At 43.5% G+C, this 20,369-nt stretch overlaps 1 protein-coding gene across 6 annotated transcripts in view; it reads left to right on the top strand.

Annotated features, from left to right (window-relative positions):
* Svil (supervillin) overlaps positions 1–20,369 on the top strand; it is a 196,404-nt gene that overhangs the window by 40,190 nt on the left and 135,845 nt on the right. For all 6 annotated transcript variants that reach the window (XM_085698962.2, XM_085698955.2, XM_085698958.2 and 3 more), the window contains exon 2: positions 12,265–12,352. The gene's annotated coding sequence lies outside the window, so the exon portion shown is untranslated. The remainder of the gene's footprint in view (positions 1–12,264; positions 12,353–20,369) is intronic.

Genomic DNA, 20,369 nt, shown 5'->3' with positions numbered 1-20,369 from the left:
CTTTCAACTTAGAACAGTTTGAAGACGAGGAGATAGCAAGGAATAGCACTTGCTCGTGGGGGCAGGGCGAGCAGAGACATGAATCCTGCGGGGCAGTACAGACTGCTGTGGGCAGAGACAGCTGCCAGCAGGTGGGAGCAGTTGTTCCAAGTTTCCCTCCGAGGTTCATGCACGTCTCTTGGGCCGCCTGACCTGATATCGACAGATATATGACACCCCACCCCAAACATTCCCCATATCCTCCTAATCCACAATGTGCTCTTATGGAAACTGAAATTAAGGCTGCTTGTCAGCTGCCTTTGGGTGACCCTCCAGGTGGGGCCAGGATAACCCCAAGGCTCCTGAAGTGAAGAAAGGAATCAAGGAGGCCACTGCTGCCTGGGTCAGGAAGGTGTAAGAAGGGCTGTAGGCCAGGGAATGCAGGGGCCCCCAGAATTTGCAAAGCAGGGAATTGAATTCTCTTCTGTGGGTCTCAGACAATGCCCTTGCCAGCCCCTTCCCTCATAGCTCAGAGAAACCCATTTCAGACCCACCTTCTAGAAATCTGACATCATAAGTATGTGTTGTTTTAAACTGAGGACGGTGTAGTAGTTTATTACACCGAGTAGCAGATGTGATATGACAACCTGTTTTTTTTATTTTGAAAACATAAAACTCTTATAAGCATATATGTATATATATGGAAAATTTATGGAATACAAATAACTTGGAAAATCTTGTTGAAATTAATTCTGGGATTTGTCTAAACCAGTTTTGCTGCAGGAAGGGCAGGAGTGCTTCTTGCTTAGCTTCCCTCTCTCTCCCTGTTCACCAGGGAAGTGGTCTCCTTTCTCTTCCTATTCTTCTCTCTCCTCCCCCCTCCTGTCCCCTCTCTCCCGTTCTTTCTCCCTTCCTCTTTGTCCCACTTCTTTCCTCCCTCCCAGCACCCTGGCTTGGCCTGGATCTTCTTACCTAAGCCTCCTGAGTGCTGGGCTTACAGTGTGAGTGACCTCACCTCCTTTACCATCATGTGCTCACTGTCTAGATCAGTACCTAACTCTCTTGACAAAATAAGAAAAGAAAGTATCTGCTTTTCGAGGAAGCACATCTCCGTTACTGGATTGCATGGAATACCAATGCCTTGCATTTTCATTTGGAAATGAGAGTCTTGGCTAGAATTTAGGTTGAGACAAAACAAAAATCACTATTTAAACCCTAGTTTGAAAACTTAAGATCATAGATTCTCCAAAATCTGACGCTTTTGAATTGCTACCCGTCGGCCCCACAGATGGACAATTGCCCATCGGCCCTCGTAGGATGGTGTAGAGCATGGTAAAAAAGATGGCGTTCCCTTCAGACCTGGGGGTGGCATGGAAGGTGTTCGCTCTGGGTCCCAGCTCCAAGGCACCTCAGTGTGTACATACAGGGACCCCTGAATCTGAACCGTATCTGACATGTGGGATCATCCCCAGAATTTTCGGTAAGGCATCGGCCATTCCTATACTTCATGCCACTGGAACCTGAGACAGCTCGTGTTTAAACTAGTCCACCTAACTTTGCTGTACTTTTTCTTTTCCTTCTTCCTCTTCTCTTGCTCCTCTACTTCTTAAGACAGAGTTTCACTCTATAGCCCTTCCTGACCTGAAATTCCTTGTGTAGACCAGGAACTCCTAGAGTTCCAAGCCTGTCTCTATCTTCCACACAAGCGTCAACAGTGTGATCCACTATGCTTGCCTCACTAAAACTTCTTGATATCCAAGATAAACAAAAATAGTCTTTTTTTTTTTTTGGTGAAACTTGGTTTGGGACATTCTGGTATTATTTACTAATAAATTCTTAAAGTAGTTGGCATAGCGTCTTCTAGAATCAAGGCTGTTTCTAGTGCTGATCTGTTTTTCCACTCATCCTCTGACCCCATCTTTGTTGAAATGGCTGTATGTGCCTGGTCCTCGGAGAGCTGACCTTCCCCAGAGGATCCCACATCCTAGCTGGGAAGAAAGCAGAAAGCGGGCAAGGTGAGCACGAGGCAACTGGTGCTAAGATGATGGGGCGAGGGAAACTCCTGTCAGCTTCCCAGGGGCATTCTGCCCAGTTAAGGGCCCCGAGACCAAGTGCTCAGACACCAAGGGATGCCGGCAAATAGACCAAGAACTGGGCTTGGGGTCCTGTTTTTGTGGGTCACTTTTTGGTCATTTTTTTTCACTAATTTTTCTCCCACGGAAACCGATATTCTAGTTTATGAATTTGTGCATGCAATGACTTAAGACATCACTGGCTTCAAAACTCCAGAGCATACATTTGTACAAAGGATCAGAGAGTGAATGTTTCTGTCATCCTGATCCAGCTCTGCCATTGTAGCATGTGTGTGTGTGTATGTGTGTGTGTGTGTGTGTAGGACAAAGCATAGGTAATATTGAAAATAAAAATAATTTGTGTTTCAATAAAACTTTATTGACAAAAGAGAGCAGCCAGGTGGATTTGGCCCTAGCAGTTTTAGCTTGTTGAACCCTGTTCTAGAACAACTGGTGTAAACATCAGTGTTTGGAGTTTTCCCCAAAGTGAGCCTGGAGGTTTTAGTAACTTCTCGGGTGAGCCAATAATAACTGGGAGTTGTGTGAATTTCTGAGAGTCTTCTAGAACCCAACAAAGAAATGATAGCAGTCTGGATTCATAATGGAGACTCAGACTGACTCAATTTTCCAGTATTTTACGTCTTGGTTAATATTTAACAGACCTCTGAGATTCCAGATCTGATCCATCTTTAGGTCATTATAGCACAGGAATCCTACAAGAAAACCGCACTAATCCAGTCTCGGCAGAGGGCTCAACACGGAGTGAGTACGTGTGTTTTAGCTCCGAGGTCTTTGAAAACCGAGAATGGAGCTGATTAGTTTGGAGCTGTTGGGAAGGAGTGTGGTGGATATCTGAACGGGTGACCTGTGGGAAGCCTAGAACACCAAGCCAGGAACGGCTGCTTAGTGTAAGGTGAAGGCTGTGTGAAAGGAGCCCCAAGTGCAGACTGAGGGGAAGAATGTGTCTTGGCCTCTTCAAGCAGGGAGCCAGAAAGTCTGTCTTTAATAGCAGATTCTGTGGGAAAAGTCACTACATTCAAAGGTTTGAATAATCATTCAGAGCAAAACAGGATGGTTCTTTCCAAGAGCGCATTCTAAAATCTATGGCGTGGTAGAGCATTAAAGGACTTCAAAATCATTGCCCCAGGAAAGCCATCTGAGTCACCTCAGCTGGCCTTATGTGACCACAGGTGTCTATTTCTTGGCTGATAACGGAGAAGTGGCTCCAGAAAACTTTTTTTTTTTTTGAGTAAAACTTTAAAAATGAGAAGCAGATGAACTGTCAGACGGCTCTGAGTGACTCGAACCGTTTCTTTAAGAACAGATGAAGAGGGAAGCATGTGGTCTCTGGAGACCCTGGGCCTGGCACTGTGTGGTTTATTTGATCTAGCTTCCCAGCAGGCTCTGGGCTGTTGTTTTTAGGGATGGATGGAGGAAAAGATGGAAGTGTGAGAGTTGATAGCTTCCTGGAAGAAGCCATAGTAAGAGGCTGCAGTTGTTCTAAGCAAAAATTATTTAAACCTTGTCTTGGTTTCGAATTCTGGATAAAGGACTTCGTTTAAAACATAGCATGTGGTTTGGGGCAGGCGCCACTACCTGCCACGTGCAGCCTGAGCCTCGCTGGCCCACCTGTCATTGACTCTTGAAGGGGTCAAACTGATCTGCTCCACGCACTTGTGCATTGTTTCTTACCTGTTTAGGGCTAGCTTCAGCCTCACAAAACTCAAAGCTTTTTCGTTTAAAAATGTCGAGCTGCTGGAGGAATAATTCTTAGTATGGGTGTTTAACCAAAAGACCTTTAAACCAAGTGAACGCGGCTGTAGGTTGAGTTCTCTTTGGCTCATAAACCAAGTTAACATGGCTGTGCTTTGAGTTCTCTTGCCCGCTGGACAAAGCTTTTTAACAAAGGACTATGGTAAGGGGGCAGCCATCTTCTGCCATCTTTTTAAGCTCTCCTGCTTCCTTGAGAATTAAATAAGAGATCTTCAAAAACATAATGGCTGTGTTTTATTAAGCTTTGAAGCTTTTCCTTGCTTTGCCAGAAATCTTTGTTTTCTGGAAAGTTCTCTAATGGGGTGTTACTTTCCATCACTATGACACATACCCAAGATAACTTCTCAAGAAATGTTTAAAATTTTGGCTCATAGTTCCAGGAAACTCAGTGGCCCTATTGTTTTGGGTCTGTGGAGTGGTGGTGCTGGAGCGTGCGGTGGGACACGACCACTTCAGGACAGAAGCAAAAGAAGAAAATACTGGCGTTCCCAAACCTGTTGAGGGTACACTGCCAGTGACCTGAACAGCACCCACAGCCCTATCTCTTAATAGGTTTAGCCACCTCCTAGTATCACCACAGGCAGGCTGGGAAGAAGTCTTTACTGTGTAGGCCTTTAGAATACCTTTAGGACACACTCAAACCATGGCAAGAAGTGCATGGTTTCTTATAGATCTCTCTCTGTCTCTCTCTCTCTGTCTCTCTCTCTCTGTCTCTCTCTCTCTTTCTGTGTGTGTGTGTTTCCATCTTCTCTCCCATGATGCATGTGTGTGTACATGTATGTGTACATATAGGCCAAAAAGCCAATGTCAGGTGTCTTCTTCAGTCTCAATTTTGAGATGGGTCTCTCACTGTGCTTAGAGCTAACCAATTTATTGATTCAGCTAAACTGCTGGCTGTTAAGTCCAGGAATCCTCTTGTCTCCTCCCCAGGGCTGGTGTTTACAGGTGCATACTGATATGCTCAGTTCTTTTGGGTTGCTTGGGATTTGAACTCAGGTCCTCAAGCTTGTGAGGCAAGCACTTTATCCACCGAGCCATCCCTGCAGGACCCAAAGTCTCCTTAGCTTGGATAGTCAAGAGCCTAGTTAGTGGAGATAGCACTATTCATAGCACATAGCATATTTGCTATGAATATTTAGATATTCATAGCAAAAGCAAATGAATATCTAAACTGGTCCTAAGTAATCTATTTCCACTGTAAAACTCTTAGGGTCTTTAACTCTGACCATTAACTCTTGGTACCAGTATGCTCAGACAATCGCTGTTGACTATGTAACAAGCCCTTCCCATCCAGCGTCTTTATTCAGCAGACTCCTAGTCTGCTTTGCCACCATCGTCACGTCCAGTCAAAGGACCACCTGTAGGACCCCGTCTTGACTTTCGGTCCTACTGCCAAACTCCTGCTTCCTCTTGCTCACCTCTCTGTCAATTCTCCAAAGTCTATTTTCTTTGGAGTAACTAGATTGAGTTTTTAAAACTAAGAAACTTCTGTCCTTACTATTACAAATTTGTGAGGGGTATCTGTACTCTGCTGTTTCCAGCCCCACTATCCTCATGGCTCCCTAAGTTTTCTTCCTTTCCTACCCTCTCTTACAGCCAGACTGGCCATACTGCTTGTCTCCTTAACATCTGTCTCCCACTCCATTCTCAAGAGCTGGGAACCAGGCTTTCTTTCTCCTGACCTAAATGTGTCATTATTGATATGGACTGGCCTTTCTCAGAACTCCCGCAAACCACCATTCTAGTGTTAGCTCCTCAGAGACTCCTGAGCATGACGTAGTCTAAAATAGAAGCCCTCACACCCACTGTGATCCTCCGTTGTGCTTTCTTACACATTTGGTGTGTATGGATCAATCAGTTCGTTTGTCCATTCATATATTTCATTTGTCCATGTGTTTCCTACTTAGTTCAGTTACTTTCAGAATATGTGTCCTTGGTGACAGCGGCTTTGGTGGATCGCTCGATCTGTGTTCCTGGGTGTACATGGACCACCAGGACTGTTGAGGTTTGAATCAAGGGAAGAGCCAGATTTGTGACATTGTTTTGAGCCTGAGCCTCCAAACCAAATCATACTGCAGTGAAGTTTTTCAACAGCGCTGTGAGTTTTCTTTAAAAACCTATTTTCTACATCATCCAAGCCTTGCCACCTACATATTCAAGAGTTTCCTTGTTTTGTGCCCAGTGGAAAGACTTCCGTGGTAACTTTTCATTGAGTTTAATATTTAGATGACAGCGCTGGAAGGTCCATAGTTATGGCTGTGCTGACAGACAGTCCTATTGTACACTTGCTTCCCTTCCTTCCTCCTTTGTTGCCAGGCACATATTTAGCATAGGCGAAAGACACTCTCATCCATTTGTAATACAGAGGTTCCCACTTAGGTGTAGGTATAGTTCCCAAGATGTCTTGCAGGGAGTCTGAAACCATGACTCTTATCAAGACATGGCTATTAGCAAACCCTATACAAACAATAGGTTTTTTTTTTCCTTATGCATTCCTGGCTATGATACGTTTAACTTATAAACCTGTACAATAAGTAGCTAATAATAAGACAGACAAGTTATGACAAAATTCTGACTTGTTTGGATTGATTCTCCCTCACATTGTCTGATTGTCCTTTTGAGTGCTCGTGTGTCTTGTTTCCCTTCTTACCATGTTACCAGCATCAATACAACTGTGGTTGGGGCCACGATTGAGTAAAATAAGAGTTGCCTGAACACAAGCCCTGGGGATACCTTGACGATTTATCTGCTGATGTAGCTACAAGTTAGCCCACAGGTGATTACTCTGAATGATGGAGTGAGCTAGATTAGGTGAAATTTCCTCATGCTGCTTAATTCTGTATAACCCAAGACTATATAACCGATATAGACCATTCTGTATAACCTAGGGCTTTATAACCTGTGTACACCATTCTGTATAACCCAAGATTATATAAACTGTATACACCTTGTATAATCTAGGACTTTATAACCTGGCTACATCATTCTGTATAACCTAGGGCTTTATAACCTGTCTACACCATTCTGTGTAACCCAAGACTATATAACCAATATACACCACTCTGTATAATCTAAGAATATATAACCTGTATACACCATTCTGCATAACCTAAGAATATATAACCTATATACACCATTCTGTATAACCTAAGAATGTATAACCTATATATACACCATTCTGTATAACTTAAGGCTTTACAACCTAATAAATTGGTTCTGGAATTATCCAATTAGTCTTTGTAGAAGGTAGAACTGAGACTAGGAAGGGATCCATATACAGAACCACCTGAACACTCCAGGGGTGCTTTAGGAAATGTCAGATGATGAAAGGAGTTATCATTCCCTACAGATGCAGTCATCCCCACCAGTAATCTTCCTGTAAGCATAGAGTGAAGAAAATGGGAGCTTGAGTCTGCAAAACAAATGAGCCTCCTGTGTGCCGGATCCTGGAGATGACAGTTTTGCTGGTGTGATTGCTGAGTTGCTTTTAAATGTCAGAGTCATTGCTACGTAATTTAGATGTAGAAAATTTCTCCCTTTTTTAGTGTGCTGTTGTGTTGTAAGTGTACAGAGTTGTGTGACTACCACATAAGCTGCACACGAGCATCTGTCTGCCTAAAATTCTCTTGCCTCTGTTTCCTCATCAGTAGAGAGGGGCTTGATAATCGGAGCTAGAGATGACCAGCCGTTATTACATATATAGTGTTGTGGGCAGTTGCTGTGGTCATTGTTAACAGTGCACCTAAAACCCCCTTTCTTGGGTTTGTCACACTCGTTGTTGTGGGAGCTGGACACCTATTTGCTTCCTTCTCTGCCCTTTAAGATCAAGGGCAGAGACCTGTTCAAAACAGGAATGATTCATGCTCATTTGACAGGAAGCAGGTATCTGATAACTCCTGGGCTAACCTCGAGGGGCCAGCACCCTCAGAGAGCGTGTTTACATTTCCGTCCGTTGACTCAGGTCCCATGTTTCTAAAGCCATCATGTCTCTGCTGGAGCACACTTGTTTCTTAGACACATGGAAGTGCAGGAGGAAGCTGTGGTTTCTGAGGTGCCCTGGCTTCTCTCAGCTGGGCTTCTTCCATTAGAAGGGTTGAGTTACAAGTTACTAGTTTGACTAGTATGGTAGGGCTAGAGGCTTGGGGGAGTTTTTTCCTTTGTGTGTGTGTGTGTTGCTTTTTGACCAGCTCTCACATTGACTAGCTTAGGCTGGCTTTGAACTCAAGACCTTCTTGCTCTTGCCACTGAAAGCTGCCCCTACTACACTCTCTGCATGGAAGTTTTGACAAAAATATTTTTTAATATTTTTCTTTTCTATTGCTATTTCATCCCAAAATCATTTCTTTTAGTACTGTTTCACCACTTTTTGTTTGACATTTCCTCATAAAGCAGTACAGTCTCACCCACAGTTTCACTTTTCATGGTTAAAGGAACCTGTGGCCAATGCGATCCAGAAAAAGGAATTTCCAGAAGTAAATGATATTTTAATTGCGTGCCATATTATGAATCATCCCTTTGCCAGCATATCCAGGCTAGATATGTTATCTTGTTACTTAGTAGGTGTCTGGGTTGTCAGATTTCGGCATTATCTGTATTTTGGACACTCACTGCTCTTGGTCAAGAAGAAACTAGTGTAAGTGACCATTTGTAAACAACCAGACTTGGCCTTGTTTGCCTTTGAGATTCCTTGTAATGGGATTTAAGCTTAAGTTTGATTTTAGGGAACAGTGAGCATATACACAAGGAACAGGCAGGATCCATCCATGCCCACCCACCTACTAAGAACTGGGCTGTACCGGTTCTATCCACGTGTCTACATGATCACTGATGCAGTCTGGTTTCACTCTTGATTTCAGAGTTACCTCAAGGGGAACAAGAAATTTTTGTTGTACTAAGCATTTTTCATGGGTTGTATATGATGTCTGCAAATGCGCATTCACTTCAGATTGTGACTTAGACAATATTAGAGAATTCATTTTGTGTTCTTGGAATCTTACTTAATGAAGGAAGGAAAAAGGTGGAGTTGATCTGAATTCAGTCTGCACCCTTCCCTCCCCAGCAGGCTCTCTGAATGCACACACAGGGAACCCAAGCCCTGTAGGAATTTGCCTTTCTGCTGCTGTTATGAAGCATGAACCAAAAAACAGCTTGGGGAGGAAACAGTTCACTTCACCTCGCAAGTCACCATCCGCCAGGAAGGGAAGTCAGGCAGGAACCCGGCAGGAACTGAAGCAGAGTCCATGGAGGAGAGCTGCTTACTGCCTTGTTCCTCATGGCTTGCTCAGCTTTTTTCTTATATACCCAAGACCACATGCCCGGGTTAGTCACATCAGTCATTAATGAAGAATGCCTTCACAGGTCAGTCTACAGGGCATTTGATGGAGACAATCCCTCTGTGAAGGTTCCTTCTTCATACGTGGCTCTAGCTTGTCTAGTTAATCATCACAAGCCCTTCACACACACACACACACACACACACACACACGCACACACGCACGCACGCACGCACACACGCACACATGTGCCAGGTCGTTGGAGTTGTGCTGTTCTTTGAGACATCCAATGAGAGGTTAAAGTGTTGTGTTCTATTTGTTCACCATCAGCCATTAAAGAAACAGTATGCGGTGTTCAATTATAATTATAATCATTATCATCATTAGTATGATACTAATTTTTAAATTATATGGTTGAATCATAATCAGATGTTATAGATAATATAAGATCATTCCCACAAGTTTGTGCCTGTCATATAACAAGAAGGGATTTTCTTCAATGTTTGCTACTTATTCATTTTGAGATAAGGAGTAGAAGTCATCAGATTTTTTGTTTCTTTGTAGTGCTGAGGATTGAACACAGGACTTGTGCTAAGAACAGTTGACTACTGAGTTAACCCTTTAGTCTCCAGCAACATGGGCTATGGCTAGGTTATTCAAACACTCTATTGTACTGCTATAAGAACTTGGGCAGCTCTGCTTTTGGGTATCCACAGGGAACCTGGAACCAATCTCCTAAGGATGACCCCATTGCCACTGTCCTGTTCACTGACAGTTCTGTGTGTGAATTCGGCAGATGTCCCTGAGCAGGAAGCCAGGCAGTCTTGGAAAGTCTCCCTGGGAAGAAACCTGAAAGGCATCTTGAGAATTGTCTGAGAGTCTGGAGGAAGTGCCCCAGGCTCTGTGAAACTAAGAACCTGCTTTCTTTGCTTCTGGGCATCCTGGGAGGAGATTGAGAAACACCCAGAGTTTAGAAGCTGGGTCTCATGACAGGGAACATTCCTCACCCTATAGCAGCGACTATTAGATGCCTCATTAAAGGGGCCCAGACTCAGCTTATGAGAGGTAGCTGCCACTCCGGTAATTCAGTAGTAAGCCAGTAAACACACTGGAAGCATCCATAAGCTATGAGCAAAGGCCTCTGTCAGCTCAACAAGCCCTGCCCTAAAGCTAGGCCTCCCATCCCTTCCCCACAAGTGAGCTTAGTGTAATATAGGCCTCCAAGTCAGGTCAGGGCCTTTGGCAGATAATGGACCAAGAGAAAGTGGGGGAGTGCCCTGGAGGCAGATAAGAGCTTCCACCTGCCCCTGACTTTCAGTTCTGTCTCTTCTCATTTTTATTACCTGAATGCATATGCACCTCATTGTGTGGGTGGTACCCCCAGAGTCCAGGACGTCAGGTCCCCTGGAACTGGAGTTACAGGAGCTTGTGAGCCGCCTGATGAGGTGCTGGGAAAGGAACTGAGTCCTCAGGAGCAGCAAGCGCTCCTGTCCTCCGAGCCAGCTCCCCATCCCTCCCCTACCTGTTTGTATTAACAGCACCGGGCATTCACTCTTCAGTGCTCAATTGTTGTTTTGTTTTCTTTTTCTAGATCCCCCACACACACTTGTACCTGTTTGTGTAGAGTTCTCAGTTTCAGCCTGTCACCAAACTTGAATTTGCTCTTTTCTTTCTCTCACGTTATCCTGACTACACTGAGCTCACCTCCCCCACTGCCACGCCCCATGAAGGCGCTGTAGGGGCTGAGTTTCTTTGTTCTGAGAAGTTTTTTGTCTTTAAGCAAACTGCATTCCTTCAACAACATAGTGACTCCTCAGCTTTCAGAGTCCTTCCTGGTCCTGAGGCTCCACTGAAGAACTCGTACCCAGTTTGCACTTACACAGCCCAGGGTGACAATCCCGCTCTCTGCCTGTGGTTTCTCCTTCCCTTTCTCTTCATTCTTAGGGCTCTCTTAGTTTTCCCATTTCTGGCACTCCTCCTCTGAAGCAGCCACATTCCTCATGGTTTAGGATCCCGGGTGGGAGCCCCAGGGAGAAAGGCAGTCTCTAATTGGTGTAGCCCACTTTATCAGGCCTCCAATGCGGGTTAGTAATAAACAGGTTTGTGAGGAAACAGAGAACACATTTTTTAAAAAACATATATTCATACAAAGAATGGTCTGTTTAGCCCTGTCGTGTATGAAACACACGACAGCCGTCTCATGAGTTCAGATAATGAATTAATGGCTGTCTGAATTTCACTGTGTGGCAGTGGGAACGGTTTTGCTTTATGGAAACTTTACATGAACTGACTAAATGCCACCCTGTCACCCAGTGCAGGGTGGCTCCTTCATAATCTGTGTCTGCCTCGGGTTCTGGAAATGAGCCTATTCTATGCACACCAGCCAGAGCACAATTCTACCATGAGTTGGAACCAGCTCTGGCCTCCACAGTGGTGGGGCATCTCCAGCCTCCCACCCACTGCAGGACCCTCGGTGTTCAAGTGGACAACTTCCTAGCAATTTCAAAAGATGATACAAGACAGAAGTGACAGAGAGACTTGTCAGGAAACAGATAGAAAGAGCTCGGTAGCCTACGACAAGATTGCCCCCAAACAGGGGCCTGAGGCTCTTTGTTCTCCTTTGCATCTTGGGGTAGGAGCCTTGCTGTGTCAGCTCCTCTCCCAGCTGAGCCATCAGAATGCCATATGGTCACTCTACTATTCCAAATGTGAGCAATGATTCTCCCAGTCCAGACACCTCTCATCACATATGGCACCTTGCTGCATAAGATACATACAGGCCTATATGTTGACAGCCGCTCTTCTCTGGTACCTCTAGTGCAGGTGCACTGTCCCCATAGTCTCTAACCTTTGAGGAAAGTACGCATTCAAGATTGTCCCACCCTGGACTCCATACTCAGAGACAATCACTAATCACCCCCAGCAACTCTTTGTCTAACAGTCCAGCACTGTCAGTGCCTCTTGGATGTGGCATCTCACTCCCAAGGACGTTATCTGCCCCTTTGCTTTCAGGGGTGCTTAAGAGAAAGTCCATGGGCTGAGGCGGGCTATTTTCACTCCTGGGCCTGAGCCTTGTAACAGCAGTCGGGTTGGCTGGTGTTTTATATCCTTTGCTGTTGTGTTTCTTACATCTTAAAGTAAGAGCTTGTTCTCTCTCTCTTTCTCAGGGAGTCAGGTGGATAACTTGGAAGACCAGAAAGCCGAACAGACGATGATGAGGGGATTGTCATCTGGAGCCGTGATTTAACTGTTCAGGTGAGTCTTTGGGGAGGGTAGCGCAGTCCAGGGCTGGTCTGTTTTCTGAGAACAGGTGAAGGCACACATGAAGGGTTGCCCTATCTAACTACCATCTGGCCAAACAGATCATGTGTTCCCCAGCTTACAGGACATGCGGTTCTTAGCAGTCCTGTATCCTGCTGTTCCAGTGGGGGCTGCCAGGAAAGGGGGGTTAAAGGTAATGGGAGCGAGCTTTCTTTCTGAGCTGACTTGTGGTCCTGAAAGAGCTGTGACTGGCTCTTAATTAAACTTTCTGGTTGTTTAGAGAAACTCATATGTGTCATATGTGGTTCAGGCTGGTCCCAAACACTCATGCTCCTCGTGTGTGTGTGTTTTCCCATTTATACATTCCCAGGGTGTGTTCATGAAAAGTGGTCATTTTCTTTGTGCATAAACTAAATTCAAGTGCAAAGATGTGTCTGACTTAGAGTGAAGGGGTAGATACAAAATCCACAGTTTTTACAAGGTCATTGCATCAAGCCTTTGCCGTCTTTTCCACACTTCTAATTTCTCATTTTTAGTGATCATCTTCATGGACCTTTACAAAGTGTTAAATCTAATCCTTCCACATAAGCTAACTTCACAGTAAAACTACATATACATAGAGATCACTGTACACCTCATTCTGCCTCAATCTCTTAAGTGCTGGGTGAAAAGATTTTTTGTGTCCCAATAAACCTCTCGACCAACGCAATAATCTGAATCAGACCAAATCAAACCGAATTAGAAAAAGCCCAGGTTTAATGGATGTCAGTGCTCCTGGGTGGCCTTCCAGCCCCCAGAGAGGAGATGGGAAAGAAGACCAGAAAACCACTTGTTTGTTCTCTGGGGGGCAGTTTCAGTACCCTGTGGGAGGAGAGGTCTTGAGCATCTCTGAGGAGGGGTCACCCTTTGGCAGACTTTCTCGGAGGTGGAGTCTGGACTGAGGCAACTCTCAGAGGAGGGGGTTTGAGATGGAACTCCACCCAAACATTTTAGACTCTTGGGGTATAGGAACGTCAAGGGCTGAAGCCTTAACCCAAACACTGGGATCACACACACATTTCATCATGCTCAGCTTACTTAGACTTTTTATAAAGGAACAGAGCCAGTGCAGAAAGGGAGGAACTGTTACTGGCTTAACTCAGGGTGGTATTTCTCGGGGTGTTTCTTGGAGCACAGCGTCCCAACTGTGCAGTGGGCACTGGTGGTGTAGTCAAGTGACCGGGGAACATCGCACTGGCTAAATGGTCATTCTCAGAACTAATGGACCTTGCAAGTCTCCATGGCCGTGTTGCTCAGCAGTGCTTGCCCTGGTTCTGTGCAAATTGTGGCCTTGCACAATTTGATATTAAATTATGAATTTGATATTTTCTGACTATCAGCCACAAGTAATGAAGTTATAAATGAGAATGGCAATGCTTAGATGTAGATGCAAGCGCTGCAAGTGAGCAAAAGGAATTGCTCAGCCACGAGGGCTTAAGCGATTGAGCCCTAGAGCTAGGTGGCCTGGCTTTAGTACTGGATGGGTCTGACTTTTGTGTCTTCCTGATGGTGCACGGACATGTAGCCTGTCTTTCATGCTCCTTGTGTACAGTGGAATTCATATCTGCCTCATTGGAATGGTTGTTACAAGGACGGGAATTATGAGTGCCTGCAGGACTAGGCTATGTACAGATGCCGTTACATTTTTTCATACTCAAGTTGAAGGTTCGTATATATGGTGACTAACTGGGGAGAGACAGAATGCCTTGCAGTAGAGACATCATGTATGGGAGAAATAGCAAGCTAAGCAGCTGGTAGGCAGAGGGAATGAGGAAAAGTAAGCAAAGGCGTGGTGAACACATTGACTGAGTCCTGTGCCTCACTGTGTTTAACAACACTCAGCAAACCAGGGCTGGCAGGGCAGGGGACGTCATCCACAAAGTTCACGGCTGTTTCATTCTGAATGGACAGAAAGTTTCCCTCAGTGTCAGAGATGAGAGGAGGATGTCGTCCCCATCACCGCCCTTTCATATTTGTGCTGGTGTATTTAAATATACAGCCTTGACCAGATGAAAGGACCCTAAATAGCTGGTAAAGCAGTGTGTGTGTGTGTGTGTGTGTGTGTGTGTGTGTGTGTGTGCGTGCGTGTGTGTGTGCATGTGCGTGCGCATGTGCACACATATGTTGAGCATTTTGGAAGAGATTGGAATGTGAGTCAGTAAAACACATGAGGAAGGTCTGTCCTTCATGTGGAAGCACCGTCCAGGTATATGAAAAAGGCAAAGATGTTAATTTCCCCTTGCTTCTGAAGCTGGTATACCCTTATTTCAATCATTGGACATGACCAAGCATTCTAAGGACTTTGGACTTCAGTCTTGCACCATAGCTCGGGAGTTCTCATGCCTTCTGTTCAACTGGACTGACAAGTCTAGTACCACATTCTGAGGGCTTTGAACTTGGCCTGAGCCGTGCATCAGGGCATCCTTGGGTCTCTCCAGCCTGTAGGTAACCCATTGTGGGCTTAGTCCTCATTATCACAAGATCCAGAACCCCAAGTAAGTCACCTATAATCCATCCACCTGTCCACCCACCCATTCACCCATCCATCCACCTATCCACACATCCATCCACCAATCCATCCATCCATCCATCCATCCATCCATCCATCCATCCATCCATCTGTCCATCATTTGGTTTGTCTATCTTCTTGTCTCTATCACTCTGGTAAACCTGGAGACTTTCTCAAAGCTAATGAGATTAGAAAACTAATATAATGCTCTTGTGGCATTTCAGTTGTATTTTAATAAATAAAGCCTGCCTGAAGATCTGAGAGGAAAACAGTCCCACTGGTCAGCCTCATAGACCAGGTTATGGTAACATATACCTTTAATCCCAGTATCCACAATAACACACACCTTTAATCCCAGTAGCCACAGTGACACTCACATTTAATCTCAGTGGTGCACACCTTTAATCCCAGCCCTACAGAGGAATATCAAACAGGGGAAGATAGCTCTTAGATGCAGTTTCCTTCTGTATTGTAGGAGGCTGCTTATTTGTTCCTGGCTGCTCAGTCCTGAAATAACCTCATAGAAACTGTACTAATTAAATCACTGCTTGGCTCATTAGCTCTAGCTTCTTATTGGCTAGCTTGTACGTCTTATTTTAGCCCATCTCTATTAATCTGTGTATCACCATGTGGCTGTGGCTTACTGGCAAGGTTCTATCCAGAGTCTGTCTCTGGTGGGGCTACAGTGCTTCTCCCTGACTCCACCTTCCTTCTTCCAGCATTCAGTTTAGTTTTCCCTGCCTAGCTCTGCTCTGCCCTGCTCTAGGCTCAGAGTCGTTTCTTTATTCATTAACAAACAAAAGCAGCACATATAGAGAAGGACTTCTCACATCACTTCTGAGATTCCGGGAGGCAGGATCACCATTTCAGACTAAGGTAGAGGTAAGAGCCAGTGGCTGGCTACTTTGTTTTTCAGTTCTTCAGTTTCAACCCCAATTTCTGACCCTGAGTTTTTTATTAGTCATGCTTCATTTATTGCCCAATATTTTGGGGTACGAATTCATGAAAATGCCATTTGTTTGAGGCTTTTTAGCTACCAGCCCAAGACCGGATTGTAATTCCAGCTCTGGGAAGGGACAACAGCTGTTAAAAGATTCGATTATTAATGCTACTAGATTAATCCAACCTATATATTTTGAAAATGCCTTTACTTCAAAATTTAAGTCAAAAGATATGTTACTTTGGGGAAGATGTTTTGCTTTTCTTTCCAGAGGAAGTGAGAGGCTGTGGATTTATTGTTGGTTAAGAAAAATAAGTTTTGATCAGTTGGGATTCATTCTTGCTTAATAATGAGCAAAATAATCCCACACCAGTTAGGATTTAAAGGGGTATTTATTTTGGGGGGTAAAACTTACAAAACGCCAACCATCAGGAAAGGAGCCTCGTTGCTGGAGCAGGAGCCGGAACCAAGAGAGCCAGCCGAGGCTTGCCGCTCTTTTTTAAAGAGAAATATGCCACGCCCCAGTGAGCTGGTATTTCAGCAGCTATTGGCTGAAGGAGCTGAAGGTGCTCTGATAGCACCTTAAGAAAAATAAGGTTTGATCAAGGAAGACCCCCCCCAGGGATCTCCAATGGGAACGGATAACACAGATGATCCAACCTTTCAGAGTACATTTATTGAAGTTTCCTCTGAGTTCTACATCCAGAACAGCTTCAAGACTGCTGATTGAAATGATCCAGTCTCACAGAATACTCCAGTAATGACTGGAACCATAATCCTAAATTTTCTTTGGGTCCCCATAAGATTATCAGCATGTCAGTCAGCAGGAAATATACTAGAAAACTATGCCCACATCCTCCAAAAATGGATTATAGATATTTGTTTTTGTTTAATGTATTGTTTACAAGTTGTTATGGATAATGGTCAGGAAAAAAGTCTAAACAAAGGAGATTAGATTCAAGGTTCTTGTTTTGAAAAAAAAAAAAAGGCCAAGTAGTGGTGGCACACGCCTTTAAGTCCAGCACTTGGGAGGCAGAAGCAGGTGAATCTCTGTGAGTTCAAGGTCAGTCTGGTCTACAGAGCGAGTTCCAGGATGGGCTCCACAGCTACTGAAAAACCCTGTCTCAAAAAACCAAAAAATTAGAGAGAGACAGAGAGAGAGAGAGAGAGAGAGAGAGAGAAAGAAGAAAAAAAAGGAAAAGAAAAAAGGGGATATAAATATGATAAAAAGGTAGATTATTGAATCTACTTTTTGAAAGCAACTATTAGTTTTAAATATTTTGCATTGATTTTGTATATTATATGCAAATTTTGTATATTGATATAAATCTGAGATTAATTTTATTAAAAATATACTGTACATAGTTTTATAATCTTGTTCAACATGTTGCACCTATACAGCTCATTTAACAATGTAATTCAAATATCTAGTCTTGAAAACTATTATTACAAACTGTTTAGGATAATAAAGAAATTTAGGTTAGTAGTTAATCACCTAGTATAATAGAACTTATAGTCACATTAGGTATGTTTTCAAGGTCAAACAAAGATATAATTTAGATAGACAGGTCATCTTCAAACACTTCAGAGAACTACAGAATATGGCATTTAAGATGTTTTAATAACCTAGGTTCTTTTTTTATGACAATGAGACGTGTCTGTTCCTAGCAGCGCCAATCTACTTCAGAGAAGATAATGGTCATCAAAGAAACTCCACATGGAGTTTACTTTCTTTGTGGCAAAAGTAAGCCACTGGGCAAGAAAATGCCCTCTGCCTCAACTGCTGACATTGTACTGATCTAGTTAGATAAGCAGGACACAAAATATCCTGCTTCACAGAAACTTCTGTCGAATATGCTAGGCCTGTAGGCCGAAGATGGATGCCCCAACATTGCAGAGGAACTTTGGGTGACTGTCCAGGCAGCCAGCTGTCTCTGTCATTACACACATGTTTTGGAAGTCACTTGCTTGCACTTCTTTTTTACTCAGTTAATATCATTTCCTTCTTTGGTCTCTGAGGGAGTTGAAGATTAGATAGCTATAGTTATCATTTACCAGACACAGAAAGCAAGTTATGATAGAAAGTAAATAAGGTATAAGACTTTAGATTCACTAATAAAAGATAGATATGAAGTATTTTTCTCTGAATTTGTCAAATGCAAATGAACTAGAGATTGTTGATATATTTATTGCCTGTATATATTGTATATAGTCATTGTACTTACTGTATATAGTTTTCTTATATTAGTTATAGCCTTCTTTTTATTTTTTTTAGACAAAAAGGGGGAATGTAGTAGCATGTCAGTTGTATTTTAATAAATAAGGACTTCCTGAAGATCTGAGAGTAAAGCAGTCCCACTAGTCAGCCTTCTACACAGACACCTTTAATCCCAGCCCTAGAGAGGAATATAAGATGGGAAAAATACGGCTCTCAGACACAGTCTCATTCTGAGATTCAGGAGGCAGGATGGCCATTTCAGACTGAGGCTGAGGTAAGAGCCAGTGACTGGCTGTTTTGCTTTTCAGATCTTCAGGTTCATTCCCGATTTCTGACCCTGAGTTTTTATTAATCAGGCTTCACAGTGCTGTGGGAACTCCTTCAGCCTATAACCTTTAAGATACCGGCCCACTTTGTGTGTGGTCAGATATACTCTATATACAGATGTAAAAACATGCACAGCCCCTTGGCTGTTGAATTCAGTTCCTGTTCCCCGTTCATGCAGAAGACTGCTGATCTGTGAGTTTACCCTTAAATAAAGACACCTTTATTATACTTTATTCTCAGCTAGTGTGGGACTGTTTTATTATAATCCACAACAATCCAGTATTGCTAGAGGTTGTAGCCAGGACAGTTATGCAACAAGATGAAATGTGAGATGTTGAGATTAGAAAAGAAAACACAGAAGCCATCTCTGTGTGCAGATGCTTTATTTTATGGAAAGAACATCCTTAAGAATCTATGAGAATATGAGAGATAATGAGCAAGTTCGCAAGGTTATAGGTTATAAAACCAATGTAAAAAACCAGTTATATATTTTCAACTTTAAATGGGTAACGTAAAATGAAGTTTTTTTCCATGTGGTGGCTTGACAATAATAGAATAAGTTTAGCAGATGTCAAAGGGAATACTCTTCACTATGGCACATCACTGAAATAAAAAAGCAAACAATTGTGAAAACATCCCATGTTCTTGAATCAGTATAGCTACTGATTTAACAACCCAGTACTTCTCGCAGGGCACGATGGCACGTGCCTGTAAATCCAGCATGCGAAAGCTGAGGATAGAAAGAGTGGTGAGTTTGAGGCCAGGCTACATATTAAAGGCCTGTCTCATTTTTAAAAAATTCAATACTTGCTCAACTTATGCACGAATTTGATTCAGTTTTTATAAAAACTTCAGCTGGGTCCTTTGCAGCTAATCCTACGACTGGTGTAGAAAATCAGAGGAGCTAGGACGTCCACAACAGGCTGGAAGAGAGCAAAGCAGAAGGTTACCGTTTAAAACTGCTGCAACAGTCAGGACTGGGCGTTGGCTGGAAATAAAGACGTACAGGATATAATTTAGGGTCTAGAAATATATCCATACATTTGTGGTCAATTGATTTTTGGCAGTTTAGCAAAGCAATTCCAAGGGGAAAGAGCAGTGTCTTTAGCACAGGGCCCTGGGACATGTGCAGAGGGAGGAGATTGAGTCCCTTACCTCACACTGTGTCACAAGAATTAATTCAAGATGGATCACAGCTTATTGTAAGAGATAGAAATGTAAAAGTGATTGAAAACTTAGAAGAAACTGGAAGGAAAACAAGTCTTTAATGATTTTTGATGGGTTGGGGTTTTGAAGACAAAGCATCAAAAGCACAAACAACAGAAGAGAAGTGGATGGAGGAGTGACTTTCATCAAGGTTAAAGGCCTCCATTTATCAAGACAGGAAAAAGAAAGTGAAAGGGCTGGAGAGGCTGGCTGCCCAGGGGTCAGGAACTCCTGCCACACAGTCATGAGGACCAGAGATAGGATCCTAGCGCCCAAGTTGAAAAAAAAGAAAAAAGAAAAAAGTGCGTGTGGTCTTGCACATGCTTGTGATCCCAGCCCTGAGGGGACAGACACAGAAGGATCTCTGGAGCATGCTGACTGCCAGCCTTCTTGAGAAATGCACAGTCCAAGTTCAGCAAGAGACCATCCTTCCACAAAGAAACAAGGTGGAGAGTGGTAGAGAAAGATAGTGGAAGCTGTCTGGTGCATGCACCTGTACATACCTGTGCACATAACAAATCCAACACACACACACACATGCATAGCGGGAACTGACAAAATGGTTTCAAGTCATAGTATGATTAAGGGCTATAAGTAGAACATTAAGGGTTTTTATGACTTAAAAAACAAAGGCAGAAATTGGGCTAAAGGCCTGGATAGGCGTTTCCTCAGAGAAGATAAGATAATAGCGAAGAAACACAGGAGAAGGGTTTTAGCATCATTGCTCCTTAGGGGTGGAATGTAAAGACAGTCAGATGCCACTCAACCGTTG

This window comes from Myodes glareolus, chromosome 14 (genome assembly GCF_982192425.1).
Source record: "Myodes glareolus chromosome 14, mMyoGla1.1, whole genome shotgun sequence".
Taxonomy (NCBI): Eukaryota; Metazoa; Chordata; class Mammalia; order Rodentia; family Cricetidae; genus Myodes; species Myodes glareolus.
Note: the sequence above shows the minus strand (reverse complement) of the source record. Positions and strands in the feature narration are given on the sequence as shown.